A 15,262-nucleotide genomic window follows, 5' to 3' on the forward strand; every position below is an offset into this window, starting at 1 on the left:
ACTGAGCCAAACCGGCTAGGGCCCATTCCTTCATACTATATACTATCCAATATTGGCCATGGTCTCTGACTTTCTAAACTTCACCTTCCTCAGACATTAGGTCAGAAACGGTAACCATAAATGACCCTTAAAGTTGGTAGCAGGGCCCTAGCCAGTTTGGTAGGGTGGATAGAGAATCAGCCTGTGGACTGAAGGGTCCTGGGTTTGATTCTGGTCAAGGGCACATGCTCGAGTTGTGGGCTCAATCTCCAGTAGGGGGCATGCAGGAGGTACCTGGTTAATGTTTCTCTCTCATCATTGATGCTGCTATCTCTCTCTCCCTCCCCCTTCTTCCCTGAAATCAATAAAAAATATATTTTAAAAATAAAGTTGGTAAAAGGGACATTCAAAATAATCTAGGTGAGGTCTTCGTAACTTTTTTCCTCTGGACATAGAGCAAAACCTAGACTTAATGTGGTAAAACGCAAATGTAAAACTTAGACTCAAATTTTCTTAAGTTCCCTTTATACCAACTTTATTTGTATACATTATTCATTGGTAACCTTTACACCTTCCATTTGCCACATGCAGACATTTGCACAGCATCTGGCAGTTCAATATTTTGAGCTACCTTATTTTGAAGGGCCCTCTGACCAACAACTTCACTTTAAAACATCACCAACTTTGTCAATAAAGTAGATTTTGTGCTATTATTTGAATCCTTTTCTTGCTTATTGACTATAAGATGGTCATCTGCCTCAATAAGGCCACTCAACTGGCCTTGTTAGCCAATCACGAATACAATTATGAAAGTAGAGGTCAAAGTGTGAGACATATATCCAATCCAGGAAATATATTTTCAAAGCTTGTATCTTAAAAATTTCCAGGTATAATTAGAGATTTTATCTAATTTTTGTATTATCTAGAGACTAGTTAATTAAACCTCTCATTTTTTTAAATTGTTTTGTTTGTTTTTATTATTGTTTTTTCTCTTCAACTCAGAAATACCTTTCTGTGCATTGATGAGACTAATGCTTTGCCTACTGATGTGAAACTAGCTATTTACTGGTTGGACTAATTCCCAGGTAATTTAAATTGCTATAGATATGCAAATGGAAAAAAAATAAGTTCAAAATGTGTACTAATGCTAAGGCTAAAAGCATATGAGGTTTAAGGTATAAAACTACTGAATACCTGTAGTATAGAAGAAATTGGTACCAAAGAGGAAGATAATAAAGTAGAGGATGAAAAAAGATGTATTTGGTGTAATTCAGAACTAGTTCCAATGAAGAAACTATATAACTTTAAGTAAACTTAGGCTAAACACGAATGCACTCATAAGATTTAGTTAAATACTGAATATAGTGTCCAATAGAAGCCCTCAAATTGAGAATTGTCTAAACCAGGGAAGCTAGGGGAAAGATAAATATAAAAAAAATTAATGTGTGATTTTAGGATCTTGGAATTCTTAAGGTGGGAAAATCTCAGTACCACTCAGTCAACACTCACATTCAGAGATGTTCTACTGAAATCTCTACATCAAAACATTTTAAATGATCATCTTTTCTGCCCAGCCCTTCATCTTGCTTCTTTCGTCTCTACTCTTCAAAATGGAAATGGAAACCTCAGAAATCAGAACCAGAAGCAAACAGGAAAAAAAAAAAAGTCATTCAAAGTGAAAATGTGTCAAGAGAGAAGGTTTGAGTCAAATCCAGATGGCACTGTGCCATGAAATGCTAACATAACTACTTATTTTCAGCAGAGAGCAAGAACAGGCAGTGTTTATAATGAAGTGCTAACATCTGTCTGTGAATATCATCTCCATGGCACCAGAGTGCACCACCCAAACAATGGAAATTTACAATAAAGGCAAGACTATACTTTTTAATAGGGAATTAGTATTTTAACTGATAAAAAAAATCATCATATACATTTGACAAGTCTAATTAAAGTATAGAATGATTTTCATACTAGATTAGACATGAAAAAGAAAGCCACTGAGGAATTTTTAATATGGAGTTTTTTTCTAACCATACACCTCAGTTGGTGGCAGTGGAGTACTGGTTTGACATCATATTTACCTAAATATAATCCCAAATCCATCATTCATTTTCTGTGTGTGTCTGGGTAAGTTATTTAAATTCTCTCAGCTTCAGTTTCAGTGTTTAAAGGAGGAGAATTACAGGCAATTCATTGTAAGAATAAATAAGATAATGAATATTGATTCAGCAAACTACCTACTTGTTAATGTGCACTCAACAAATGTTTAGTCTCTTTCAGCTTTCCTTATAAAATAGTCTCTGTTAGTTTGATCTAAAGTCATAATTGTCTATCCTTTGTAAAAGCAGATTATTAAGGCTATAAACACAAAACGGCTTTATTTTTTTTTTTTCTGTCACTACTTCTAGCCATATTCATTTGAACCCCCTTTCCAATTCCTGAATTTCATCTCAGGCAGATTTTGTAACTTTCTGAATATTTTTCCTTATTGAAAATCGGTCCAGTCCAAGTCACAGGCCAAGCTCATAACTAATTCAATGCTATCCCTTTTGCCATCTCTGGCTATGATTGTGAAATGATAAACTATTTCACTGCACCTCCCATCCCCTTGTAAACATAAAGCCCTGGATCACCATGATCAGGAGGATGGCTTAAGGGGGGACAGGCAGAGGTTAACGGGCCAGTGGCAGTCCTCTTTGTTGGGTGGGTTAACGCTCCAGAGCCTCCTAGTGCACACACAGCTCCTAAAAGGAGAAATGTAGGTCTGGTTTACTTCCGGTGTCCAGTATCTTCCCGCTCTAGCCCTGATAGTGCACCCTGAGCCCATTGATACTAAACTCCTCTTATGTAGTGAGCATGCTAGAAAGACAGCTCACCTCAGACCCCTCTGGGGTTTCCACTTGACCCATGAGAAAATACACATTCTTGCCATGCCACAATGGCAGGCAAGGTCTACTTCATTTCTCCTCTCTCTGTGTGGTCTGCCTTTTCTCTCCCATATCACCTTTGCCCCTGCTCAGCAGGCATTGAGCAGAGAAGTAGGGCTATTGCCTAAGCATCCGACGGCAGATAAGAATGCCAGCTCCCTCTTGTTCTCCATTCTCGCACACAATCCCTCCCCATTAACACTCCTTGCTGCCAGCAGGCACGGGGTCAGGGACAGGTGTGACTCTTACTTAGTTGGAAAAGGAGGGACTCAGTTTTCACCACTATACTGACCCGGAAGATGATGACTCTTTTTATTTTATTTATTTTATTTTTTTTTTTTTTTACCTCTTCCAGCATCTTTGCGAGAGGCTGGAGTTCTCAATGTTGCAGGCTGATCGTGTAGGTGTCCAGCTGTAGTTGTTGGTAGTTCTCTCTAAAATGTGGGGAATGTGCTGTATGGTTTCAGCTGTGGATACAGGCCTCCAATTTTAGGGAAAAGGAAAAAGTGCTCATCAATGTTGAATTACGGGATTACCACAATAATAAATATTGTCAAAGAAAAGTCTGAGAAAAATGAAATGGATTAAATAACAGGAAACACTAATTTGGGGTGTATGCATAATTTGCTTTTCCCTTTGAAGTGTGGTCACAGGCTTACCCCAACTACAGCTTTATAAACTGACAAGGTCTTCACACACTTGCAAGCAAGATGGTAGGAAAAATTCAGCTTCTTCGCTGAGCTGCCCAACTCTCCCTCACATTCTTCTCTAAGGCAGTGCTTGGTGTGTGAGTGCGAGAACACTCATGGGATCTGAGGGAGCATGGGGAATGGATTCTCAGGTTTTCCAGTGCCCCAAGGGCCTTACCAGGCAGCTGTCAGCCCCATATTTCTTGGGCCTCACACGCAAGATTCTGTCTCCGGGTGTTCTGATTAGCATCTGCGGCTGAATCAGCAGCTGACTCACTAGAGATCTACTGGTGCTTAGCTCAGTTGAGGCAGGCTAGCTCTGCCTGTAGGCTCAGCCTTTACATTACTGCTCAGAGCTGGACACCCCACATTCTCTCTACTCAGTTGCGTGGACCTTGCAGTGTTTGAGGCAAGTTCATCTCACCACTACCTGGGTGTGTGCCATCTGGATTTGATGGCACACAAATCCTCAGCATGTGTGTGACAGCGCTGCTGGAAAGTTCTCTTGCATGCTGGGGACTTACCGAAAGGGCCCACTTGGCCTCTACTCAGCATCTTTCCCATATGGGAACCAAGTGGATTAGAAGTGCTATCGGGAACCTTTATATCTGCCCATTCTATCCCATCCTCTTAAGGAGGGTGCTGGCTCCTTTGTCCTCTGTGGGATGCTTTGAAACCTATGGTGTGATGTTTTGTTTGTTTGTGTTTTGTTTTTTTTTTGTTTTGTTTTTTTTGTTTGTATTTTTATTTACTTCAGAGAGGGAAAGAGAGATCGAGATCAATGATGAGAGAATCATTGATCCACTGCCTCCTGCATATACCACACTGGGGATGTGATCTGACCGGGAATCAATCTGTGACCTTCTGGTTCATAGATCAATGCTCAACCACTGAGCTATGCCAGCCAGGCAATGCTGTGCTTTTAAAATTAATTCTCTCTAAGTTTCCTTTGGAAATTTCTAATAATCATCATGTTAAGATACTGAACTACCAGATATTGAGTGCACTGAGACCATTCAAAATGATCATCGCCTCCAAAGTAATTTACTGAAGAAAGAAGCCATCATTATTTAATTGCTAATTTCTAAATACAAATTTTGTAACATTATTTGTTCATTCAATTTAGTAGAAACAAAAATCTAACTATAATGTTGTAATATGATTTTATTGCCTTCATTAAAGATTGATAAATATTGGAGGGAAAGTTTCAATAACAATAAAACTAGCAATGTTTTTACCATTGTCTTGGGGGTGGGTATTGCATAGGTAAATATTACAGAATTCTATAGTACTGGGAATAAAAGTGGCAATTAAAAGTAATCACAATTACTGTAAAAAATAAATACTTCTCCATAACTGACAGAAGTTGGCTCCTTTTTGAAAAAGATACATTAACATCATTTAGAGTTTTCAAGTGCATGCCCTATAATTTGATAGTTGAAAAAATATAATTATACATGGCATATAGGAAATTACACATTTGAACTGAAAATTGCTTTGTCCCAAGAAATTCTATTATATATCACAAAAACCATTTTTAAATAAAACTAGTTCCATTATCTTCCCAGCCTCTTTAATAGACATTGTCATGCAAACCCTATCATTTATAACTTTGGAAAGCCTCAAACCAATATTTTAAAGTTGTAGCTAGAGTAGATTTTAAGAGTACTTATGCCTTAAACTATCTTCAAAAATATGCTTATGTTGATTTGAACAATTTTTTTGTTTTTTGGGTTTTTTTTTAAAATATATTTTATTGATTTTTTTACTGAGAGGAAGGGAGAGGGATAGAGAGCTAGAAACATCGATGAGAAACATCAACCAGCTGCCTTCTGCACACCCCCTACTGGGAATGTGCCCGAAACCAATGTATATGCCCTTGACCGGAATCGAGCCTGGGACCTTTTAGTCCGCAGATGAATCCTCTATCAACTGAGCCAAACCGGTTTTGGCTAAACCGTTTCTTTGAATATTACTAAAAAATTTTAATGATTGATTCCATTTTGCTACTTTAAAAAAAATAAAACTGTCAGTTATGAGTGTGTGAGATAATAATATGTTAAGTTAATCACAAAGAAATATCTCAAGACCCTGGCATGTTAGCTCAGTTGATCACGGCATCATCCCAATATGCCATGGTTGTGTGTTCAACCCCTAGTAAGCGCATATACAAAATAAGGGGGAGAGATAAACCAAAGGACTTGGATGCATGCATAAAGCCTAACCAATGGACACAGACAACAGGGGATTGAGGGCATGAGTGGGGGATAGTGAGACAAGGGGGCTATAAGGACACATATGTAATACCTTAACCAATAAAGAAAAAAAATCTTTTAAAAAATCAACCAATGAATACACAAATAAGTGGAACAAAAAAATAGATGTTTCTCTTTCACTTTTAAATCGATTTTTAAAAGTCTCAGAAACTCTGGATTTTTCTAATAGTCAAAGTAATAGAATAATCTGGATTACATTTTTATTTATGTACTAACTGATATTTACTACTTGTTATAAATACTAATGTTCAATTCTTTAAAAGGGATGATTATCATCTGGAACAAAGGTGATACTCACTCAGTCTTTGGCTCAGTAGATGATAAAACAAGTATCTGGTGACACTGTAAAAGGACATCGCTAACAAAATCTCAGTTGCAAAAGAAATCAGGATGTAGCAATGTAAACCACTTTATAAGGATACTCGGGCTCCTGCCCAGCCTCAGAGCAGCTCCATAACTACTTGGGTGTCTCTTCCAGGCACTGGCACAGATGTTTTCCTGACTCAGTTACATAGCACAATCTCTTCACCTTCATTTGGTTTAGCATTTCAGCAATGACTCTCCAACAGCTTTTCTTCTAGGTTTAGCTCTGGCCTTTGCTTCAGATCTGCTCTCACATCAAATCCTCCTTCATGTGTACTCACTCAACGTGGGCCAGATTTTCCCAGTGTCCAGGTTCTCATCATAAACATTTGACAATTGGAACCTGACAACCAGAACTCTTGACTCTGTTTTACCTTTAAATTAATTATCCAACTTCTTAATGAGCATGTTTATTTAGCCTTTACTATTTAAAATTGAACTATACTTTGAGATGGGCATCTAATACAGAATTCTCATTCTCATATTATTTTTTGTATTGACTCAGAGTCACTCATTTCAGAGAACAAACAGTGATTGTTTAGCATGCATTGGGCATTGTATACTCTACAAAGTATAAGCCAACAGTATAGACAGGCTTCTGTCATAAAGATTATAGTTTACCAATATCATCTGCCAGGGATACAGACAAGAAAGGACAAAACAAGTTATATATGCCTTTGGGTAGTTTACTGTTATATGAAGAAGGCAAACACAGAAATGTGATCAAAAAAGGCTCTCCATATGGTACTGCTTGAATAATGAAGGTCAGGGAAGACGTTTGAAATCCTAAGGAAGAAAGAGATGAGCAATGTGGGTCTCCAGCCATCTGGAACTTTGTAGTGCCCAAGAGACACAAGAAAAAAAAAAAAAGGAAGGACACTGATGTCCAGTGAGCAAAGAGGAGGGATGTGGTACCTGGTGGGCTCTGTGCGATGTGCAGGGCCCAGATCAGTGAGGGAGTTTTGACATAGATGAAGGTGGTTTCCATAGGATTGCAGAAAGAAGCAAGAAATGGATATTTAGGAACCTAATTTCTAGTAATCACTCTCATTCACTAACTGTATAAAGTTGGTCAAATAAATCACTCTATGGATCTCATTTTTTTCTTACCTGTAAAATGTAGTTTAAATTGTCAAAGTGCCATTATAGACTTTAAAAATATATATTTTTGTATTGATTTCAGAGAGGAAGAGATATGGAGAGATAGAAATATCAACGATGAGAGAAAATATCAATGATGAGTGATGGGCTGCCTCTTGCATGTTTCTTACTGGAGCCTGCAACCTGGGCATGTGCCCTGACCAGGAATTAAACTGTGACCTCCTGGTTCATAGGTTGGCACTCAACCACTGAACCACATGGATTGTGCAGTGTTATTATAGACTTTAATAAATTAAATTGAACAAAAATTTAATCATCTAACATTAATTGACGACTAACACTGTTATATTAAGCATCTGTATTTTATGTTAATCATACTAGGAATCTATTATATCCTTCAACCTAAAAGTGATAATATGCATATCTTGTGACTAACAAAGTGGTATCTTAGCGACAAAAAAAATAATCACTAAGCTAATAAGGTTAATATGCTAACACATAGATGGAAGGAAAAATGCTCTGATATAAACAAAAATTCCTTCACTAGATAAGTAATAGAATAGAAGGTAGTAATTTCTTTATTCAACTTTTTCATTAAATGCCCACTAAATGTCAAACACCATGATGATTACTGAAGACTTGAAGTCAATGCCCAGCATAATGTAGGATTTGGGGGTTTCATATTTAATATATTATTGATTGAATTTATGAATAATCCTAATTAGTAAATTAATTCTACAACTGACATTCTGGTTTCAGATGAAAAATATATTAACAAGAGCCCAAGTCAGGGTTCTCCAGAAGAATCAGTACCAAATACGATGGAATGTGTGTATGTGTGTGGTGTGTGGTGTGTGTATGTGTTCACAGAAATAGATAAAGATAATTATTATAATGAATTGACTCATGTGATTATGAAGACTGGCAAGTCCTCAAATCTTCGGTGTAAGTCAGCAAGCTGGAACCCTAGGAGAGTCCATAGTTCAAAGCCCAAAGGCCTGAGAACCAGGAAAGCTGATGCTGTAATTCAGAACTGAATGAAGGCTGACTGACTCAAGACCCGGAGTCCATCCAAGACTGAAGGCTGGAAAAGAGCCAATATCCAAGTGTTAGTACAGTCAAGGAAGAGGAATTCACCCTTACTTGGGAAAATTAGCCATCCTACTCTGTTCTTTCTGTTTAACCTTTAACTGATTGGATGTGGCCCTTGGATTGATATAATTTGAGGATGACACGATTTATCCAATATACTTGTCCAACAGAACCTCACAAAAACACCTGGAATAATGTCTAACCAAAATATATGTGACCTCCCAAGGCCCAGTTAGTCTTTGGAGTGTCCAATGTTGGAGGCTGGATAAATTTAGAGGAGCAATAATGTAGGCAGAGGAGAAGGAAAAACTGCAAAGTTTTAAAAGATACCAGGAAGGTGGAGAGAAAGGCAGGAAGTGGAGTTGTGCCGCAAGCACTCTATTGACCCAGATTAGCCAACATTTATTCGTGAAGTTCTGTTGTACAATGAACATGGTCAGTGCAAAGTTAAAGCATCTCTCCCTGCCCAAGTACTCCCACTCTGGTACGGCCACTGGTGATTATATTTTGGGGTTGTTTTTTATTGCTGCTTTTGTTTGTTTTTTGCATTTCTCTGGCTGTGTATGGGTATGTATTTGTGTGACTAGGGAAGGGGCTGCTGAGAAAGTGAAAAACAAACACCCAAGGACATTTACAAGGCCAATTAGGTGTGTAATCTGCCTTTGCCAGCTCCTGCTTCTTGGAGACAGTGTAGCAGTTTCAAGGCAACCGGCAAACACCTGATTGTGAGCAAAATATTAATGACAACCTTGAGAGGTCATGCAGTTCAATCTTTTGCCTTCAAATTTACTCCCAGGTCTTCCAGAAATGAGATTTTTTTTTTCAATTTCTCCAGAAAGGAACACTCCTGTGGCTAAATCATTATGAGAAATGTTCGATTTCCTCTAAAATACTGTTACACACAATCTTGGTGCATAATAAAAAGTCTTTTAAGCCCCTATACTCTCTGATATTACAATTATTGTTATTGCTAATGCTTGTGGACTGGTTCTTTGCACTACCCTCAACAGACATCAATTGCATGTCAGGGCTTGCTGATTAGCCTCTTTGGACCTCAGTTTGTGTGTTTTTTTTAATTGTAAAATTAAAGTTTGATTTAGAGAATCATTCTGGAGTCTTCTGGTTTTATGTATCTATGATCTCTATAGCTTTAATACCAGATTTTTTTTTTTTTTCCTCCCTTCAATCTTCGGCTCACTTAAAAGGTACCATGCTGCCCTCATGTGGTCGGATTTGAAATAATTCACAATTACTGAAACCAATAAATACATTGTTTTTGTTTTAATTAATGGTAAGTGAAATCTTCTACTTTAAACTAAAATTTGTAAATGATCAGTAAAAAAATATGTTTGACTTGCCTATTCACTGAAAGTGTTGAGTTTTTACTCCTTCGTAGTGATGCAAATTTTTCATGTTGGAATAATAATATGAATACTAATGTTGGCACTATAAATATTTTATATATCCCGTCTCATTTGATCTTTCAAAGATGGGCTTATTTGATTTTAATATGTCATTTTCTAGATGCAGAAACTGAAACACAGTTGGGGAATGTTCTGGGATGTCAGGACAGATCAGTCCAAGCTGTCTCATTCTTAATCCAAGTCTCAGGCCAGTCTCAGTCCAATCTGTCTCACTCCTTAGTCAAAACTGTTCCACCCAAGTATTCTCCTTCAATCATTTTATATTTATGAGAGCTTATTTTCTAACACTCCTGCATTTCAGGAGATATTTATAAGGAAATGGGCAAAATTTTTTTTAAAATGCGATAAGAAAATATACATGAAAATTACACAAATGCAATGCATGAGATAAAAATTGAAGTCCAAAGAATGTTAACCTATTTTTGAAGTATGTATCCTACAGTTAATACTGCTTTGCTTAATGATTAATATTCACTATCAATTGTGACATGAATCAATAAAGAGATTAAATATCTTACACCATCCAATGAGTAACCATTTTCTCAACAGAATAACCATTTTCTAAACTTTATTGCTGGTATGTGTAAAAAGCTCTTAGAAATGTTGTAATAAAAGGGGACTTTTTCAGACTTTTTCAAGTTTATAGCTGTACTGGATGGCTTCAGTGAGATCAGCAGTAGCTATGTTTCAAATTGAAGAAAAAAAGTCATCTTTAGTTTTTAAAGTGGAAGGTCATATTCACTCAAAGAGGCAGCATAAGATATTAGAAGTATGATAGTAGGTGTCTGAGTACCATGATAACATCTGGCTCTCCAAGTGCTAGCGATGTGACAGTATTTAGAGGCTCTTCATCTCATTAGGAAATTCCTCACATGCGAATAAAGAGAATAAGCTCAAGGATTCATATATGCTCTGCTAGCTTCTATATTCCATTTTCCTAAAAGTTTTGGGTTCAGATTCACGTAATCTTTGGCCTGCTTTCTTTAATAAGGTCACAGTCACTCCTGGACTGTACAGGTTAAGTTTCAGAAACCCCCTATGGTAGAAGGATCTGTGTTTGGTTAGGCTTGATTTGACTTCCCTATTTCTCAAACACCTCTAAGAACCAAGGTTAATGGTCCTCTCTCTGCTCATAGCTACTCAATGACAAGGCAGGTGCCATCTCACAGATGGAAAAAGCTAGTGATTCGCTTTTTCATATCATCTCTTCCCAAAGGCCATGCAGAAATCATGCTTCCAGCTCTGACATTCATCTGACTTCTACATTCTGTTACAAACTTTTAATAACTCTATTTCCTTAAATGTCTCTAATCATAGACATATAAACTTCAATAAAAATGCTCTGTGTTTTCCGGGTCAGTGAGAATAAGAGGAAATAATGATTGCATTTCTAAAACCTAAGCATAATCCTTAGGAAATTGTCTTCTTTCCCTGATAATGCGAGCTAGCTCTTACACTATGTGACTACCAATACAGAGGTGACATTAGTAAAGATCACTAAGATGCAGGAAAGATAGGGAAAGACTACAATCATCAAATATACTATTATTTTTGTCTAAGAATTTGACAATGAATGGAATAAAGTCTACAAATTTAGGGTTTGAATTTTGTCCCAAAGAGAAACGTTATGTCTGTCCCAGCAATTGTAACTACAATTGTGAAACAAACTATTGAGTCAAACCCTCTTTCATCATCTCCAACCATCATAACACTAGAACTAGAAATTATTTCCAAGTTATGTATAATGAAATTGAGGCACAAGAAGGGTAAATAATTTTATGACCAAATAGACAATAAGCACACAATTATAAAAAGCTCATGTTTACCCACATCCAAAGTTGTAGTTTAGCCAATATTATGTCACACTTTGGCACTACATAAGGTCTTAGCTCAAGAATTACCATAAAGACTTGGAAGTGCACAATGTGGATCAAAAATGATCATCAGGAAAAAGATAAGGCTGTCCCCTCTCACCACCCTTTTTCAAGTTTTTACTGGAAATTCTAGCTAAAGTGATAAAACAAGGGGGGAAAAAGGCTATATAGATTAATAGGAAAGAAATAAAATACTTTTGTTCAAAGATGACAAATTCATCTATAGAGAAATTCTGGAAAAATCAACCTAAAACTCCTGGAATTAATAAACAAACATAGCAAGTTTATAGGATATACAGTTAATTTACAAAAGTCAATCTCCTTTCCATATACCAGCATTAAAACAAGTGGAATTTTAAATTAAAAACACAATACCATGTACATTAGGACCCCAATTCAAATAGAAATAAATCTGACAAATATATACAAAAATCTATATGAGGAAAGTTAGAAAATTCTGATAAAATATATCCAAGGAGAAGTAAATAAATGAAAAGATACTCCATGTTCATGGATAGAAAGATTCAGTATTATCAAGATATCAGTTCTTCCCAATTTTATTTATGAATTTAACACTGTATACCAATTAAAATCCTAGCAAGTTTTTTTGTGTGTGGATATTAACAAACTGATTCTAAACTTTAAACATAGAGGCAAAAGCCTCAAATGAGCCACCTCAATATTGGAGGGAAAGGACAAAGTCAGAGAGCTGACACTGCCTCACTTCAACACAGTATAAAGTAAAGCAATCAAGACAGCGTGATATTAGTAAAAGTATAAGTAAATAAATCCATGGAAGAGAATAGAAACCCCAGAAATAGACCAACATACATACAATCAACTGATCTTTGACAAAGGTGCAAAGGTAATAAAATGGAACAAAGAAAATCTTTTCAACAAATGGTGCTGCAAAAATTGGATATTTGTATGCCAAAAAAATAAATTCTAGACACAAATTGTGTAACTTCACAAAAATCAACTCAAAATAAATAATAAATCTAAATATAAAAAGCAAAACCATGCCGGGACCAGTTTGGCTCAATGGATAGAGCGTCGGCTTGGGGACTGAAGGGACCCGGGTTCGATTCCGGTCAAGGGCATGTACCTTGGTTGCGGGCATATCCCCAGTAGGGGGTGTGCAAGAGGCAACTGATCGATGACTCTCTCTCATCGATGTTTCTAACTCTCTATCTCTCTCCCTTCCTCTCTGTACAAAATCAATAAAATATATTAAAAAAAAAAAAAAAAAAAAAGCAAAACCATAAAATCCAAGAAGATCCTTGGGAAAAAACCTAAATCACATTGGATATGGTGATGACTTTCTAGATTCAGCACCCAAGGCACAATCTATGAAATAAATAAATTGTAAGTTCAACTTCATTTAAACTCAAAATTTCTGCCATGGCCAGTGTTGCTCAGTTTATTGTAGCATTGTCTGTACATTAAAGGGCTCCAGGTTTGATTCTGTCAGGGCACTACTGAGATTGAGGATTTGATTCCCTGTTGGGGTGTGTTTGGGAGGCAACCGACTGATGTTTCTCTCTCACATATCAATCTCTCTCTCTTTCTCTCTCTCTCTCTCTCTCTCTCTCTCTCTCTCTCTCTCTCTCTCCCTTCTTCTCTTTCTAAAATCAATAAAAAATAATCCTCAGGTAAGGGTTGTAAATAATTGAAAAGTTCTGCTCTGTGAAAGATAATATCAAGAGAATGAGAAGATAAGATACAAACTGGGAGGAAGAGAATATTTGCAAAAGACATATCAGATAAAGGGCTCTTTTTCAATATACACAAAGGACTCCTAAAATTCAAAAATTAACAACCAGATGAAAAATAGGGCTAGGACCTTAACAGAAACCTCGTCAAAGAAGATATACAGATAACAAGTAAGCATATGAAAAATGAATTGCAAATTAAAATGAGATATTATTACACACTTATTAGAATGGCTGAAATCTGAAGTACTGATCACCAAATTCTGTCAAGGATGTGGGGGCTCAGCAACACTCATTCATTAATGGTAGAAATGCAAAATGGTATAGCTACTTTGAAAGACTTTGACAATTTCTAACAAAATTAAATATATTCTTACCATATGATGCAGCAACTGCACTCCTTGGTATTTACTCAAGTGGAACTGAAAACTTATGCTTACACAAAACCTGTACATGAATGCTTATACTAGCTTTATTCATAATTGTCATCGTTTGGAAGCCATCAAGATGTCCTTCAGTGAGTGGATAAAAATAAACTGTGGAACATCCAGTTAAGGGATCATTATCCAGCACTAAAAAGAAATGTACTATCAAACCATGAAAAGACATGGAGGAAAGTTAAATGCATAGTAATAAGTGAAAAGGCTGTAGATACTGTATGATTTCAATTATATGACATTCTGGAAGAGACAAAACTATGGAGACATTAAAAAGATCGGTGATTTTAACTGGGGGTCAAGAGGTAGGAGGAAAGATTAAGAATATTTGCCAATGTTATATCTGATAAGGAATTAACTTCCAAAATATATAAATAACAAGAGGAAAATAAACAATCCAATTTAAAAAAATGGGCAAAGGACCTGAATAGACACTTCTCCCAAAAGGACATACAGATGGCCAATGTGCATATGAAAAGGTGTTCAAAGTCATTAATCATCCAAGAGATGCAAATCAAAGTGACAATGAGGTACCATCTGACAAGTGCTAGAAGTGGAGAAAAAGGAACCCTCCTGTACTGCTGGTAGGAATACAGACTGGTGTAGCCACTGTGGAACCCAGTATGGAGGTTCCTCCAAAAATTAAAAATGGAACTCCCATTTGTCCCAGTAATTACACTTACAGGAATATATCCCAAGAAACCAGAAATACCAATCAGATCTCGGGATAATGTGATTTTTGCACAGTCAATAGAAGTCAATAGGTATGTAATTCTTGCAGGCTTCATCTAACAAATGGGGAATGGAGAGCTATTAGAAACAGAATGTACATTCAGATTAATGATGCAGCCAGAATAAAGGGGACCAGGATTATTTTCTCAGAACATTCAAATATATGCTATTTGATATTGTTACATGAGGAGGGGCCTTTTAATCTCCTGTGAAATATTATTGTCGTGTAGCTTGTGTTGTTTCTACCTACTAATCCCAGATTTTTTCCCAAAATACTTAGGGCAATGGCATAGTCTGTGTCTATGGGGAGACAACCGACACTATTTTGCTGAGAGTAGTTAATAATGGTTCTGTGTCAGATAAACCCATTAGCTCTGTGTCCACAGTACACCTACGGCAGCAGAGCTAAAGCGTGCCTCTGTTCACATTTATTCAAATGTCAGCAGAATAGAAATGGATTGAGGTTTCCATGGAAACCACTCGTGGTTTTAGGTGTTTCCAATGGCATTTTGTCCTATTAACTATTTGGAGTAAGAAGGCATACAATATGACTTTTCTAAAAGTTTTTTTTTTTTAATTTAATTTGTAGGGGTGATACTTGTTGATGAGCTTATGTGGGTTTCAAATGCAATGTTCCTTCCCCTCCTCGTGAGAAG

The sequence above is a fragment of the Pipistrellus kuhlii genome, unplaced genomic scaffold (assembly GCF_014108245.1).
Source record: "Pipistrellus kuhlii isolate mPipKuh1 unplaced genomic scaffold, mPipKuh1.p scaffold_m20_p_8, whole genome shotgun sequence".
In the NCBI taxonomy this organism is placed as follows: Eukaryota; Metazoa; Chordata; class Mammalia; order Chiroptera; family Vespertilionidae; genus Pipistrellus; species Pipistrellus kuhlii.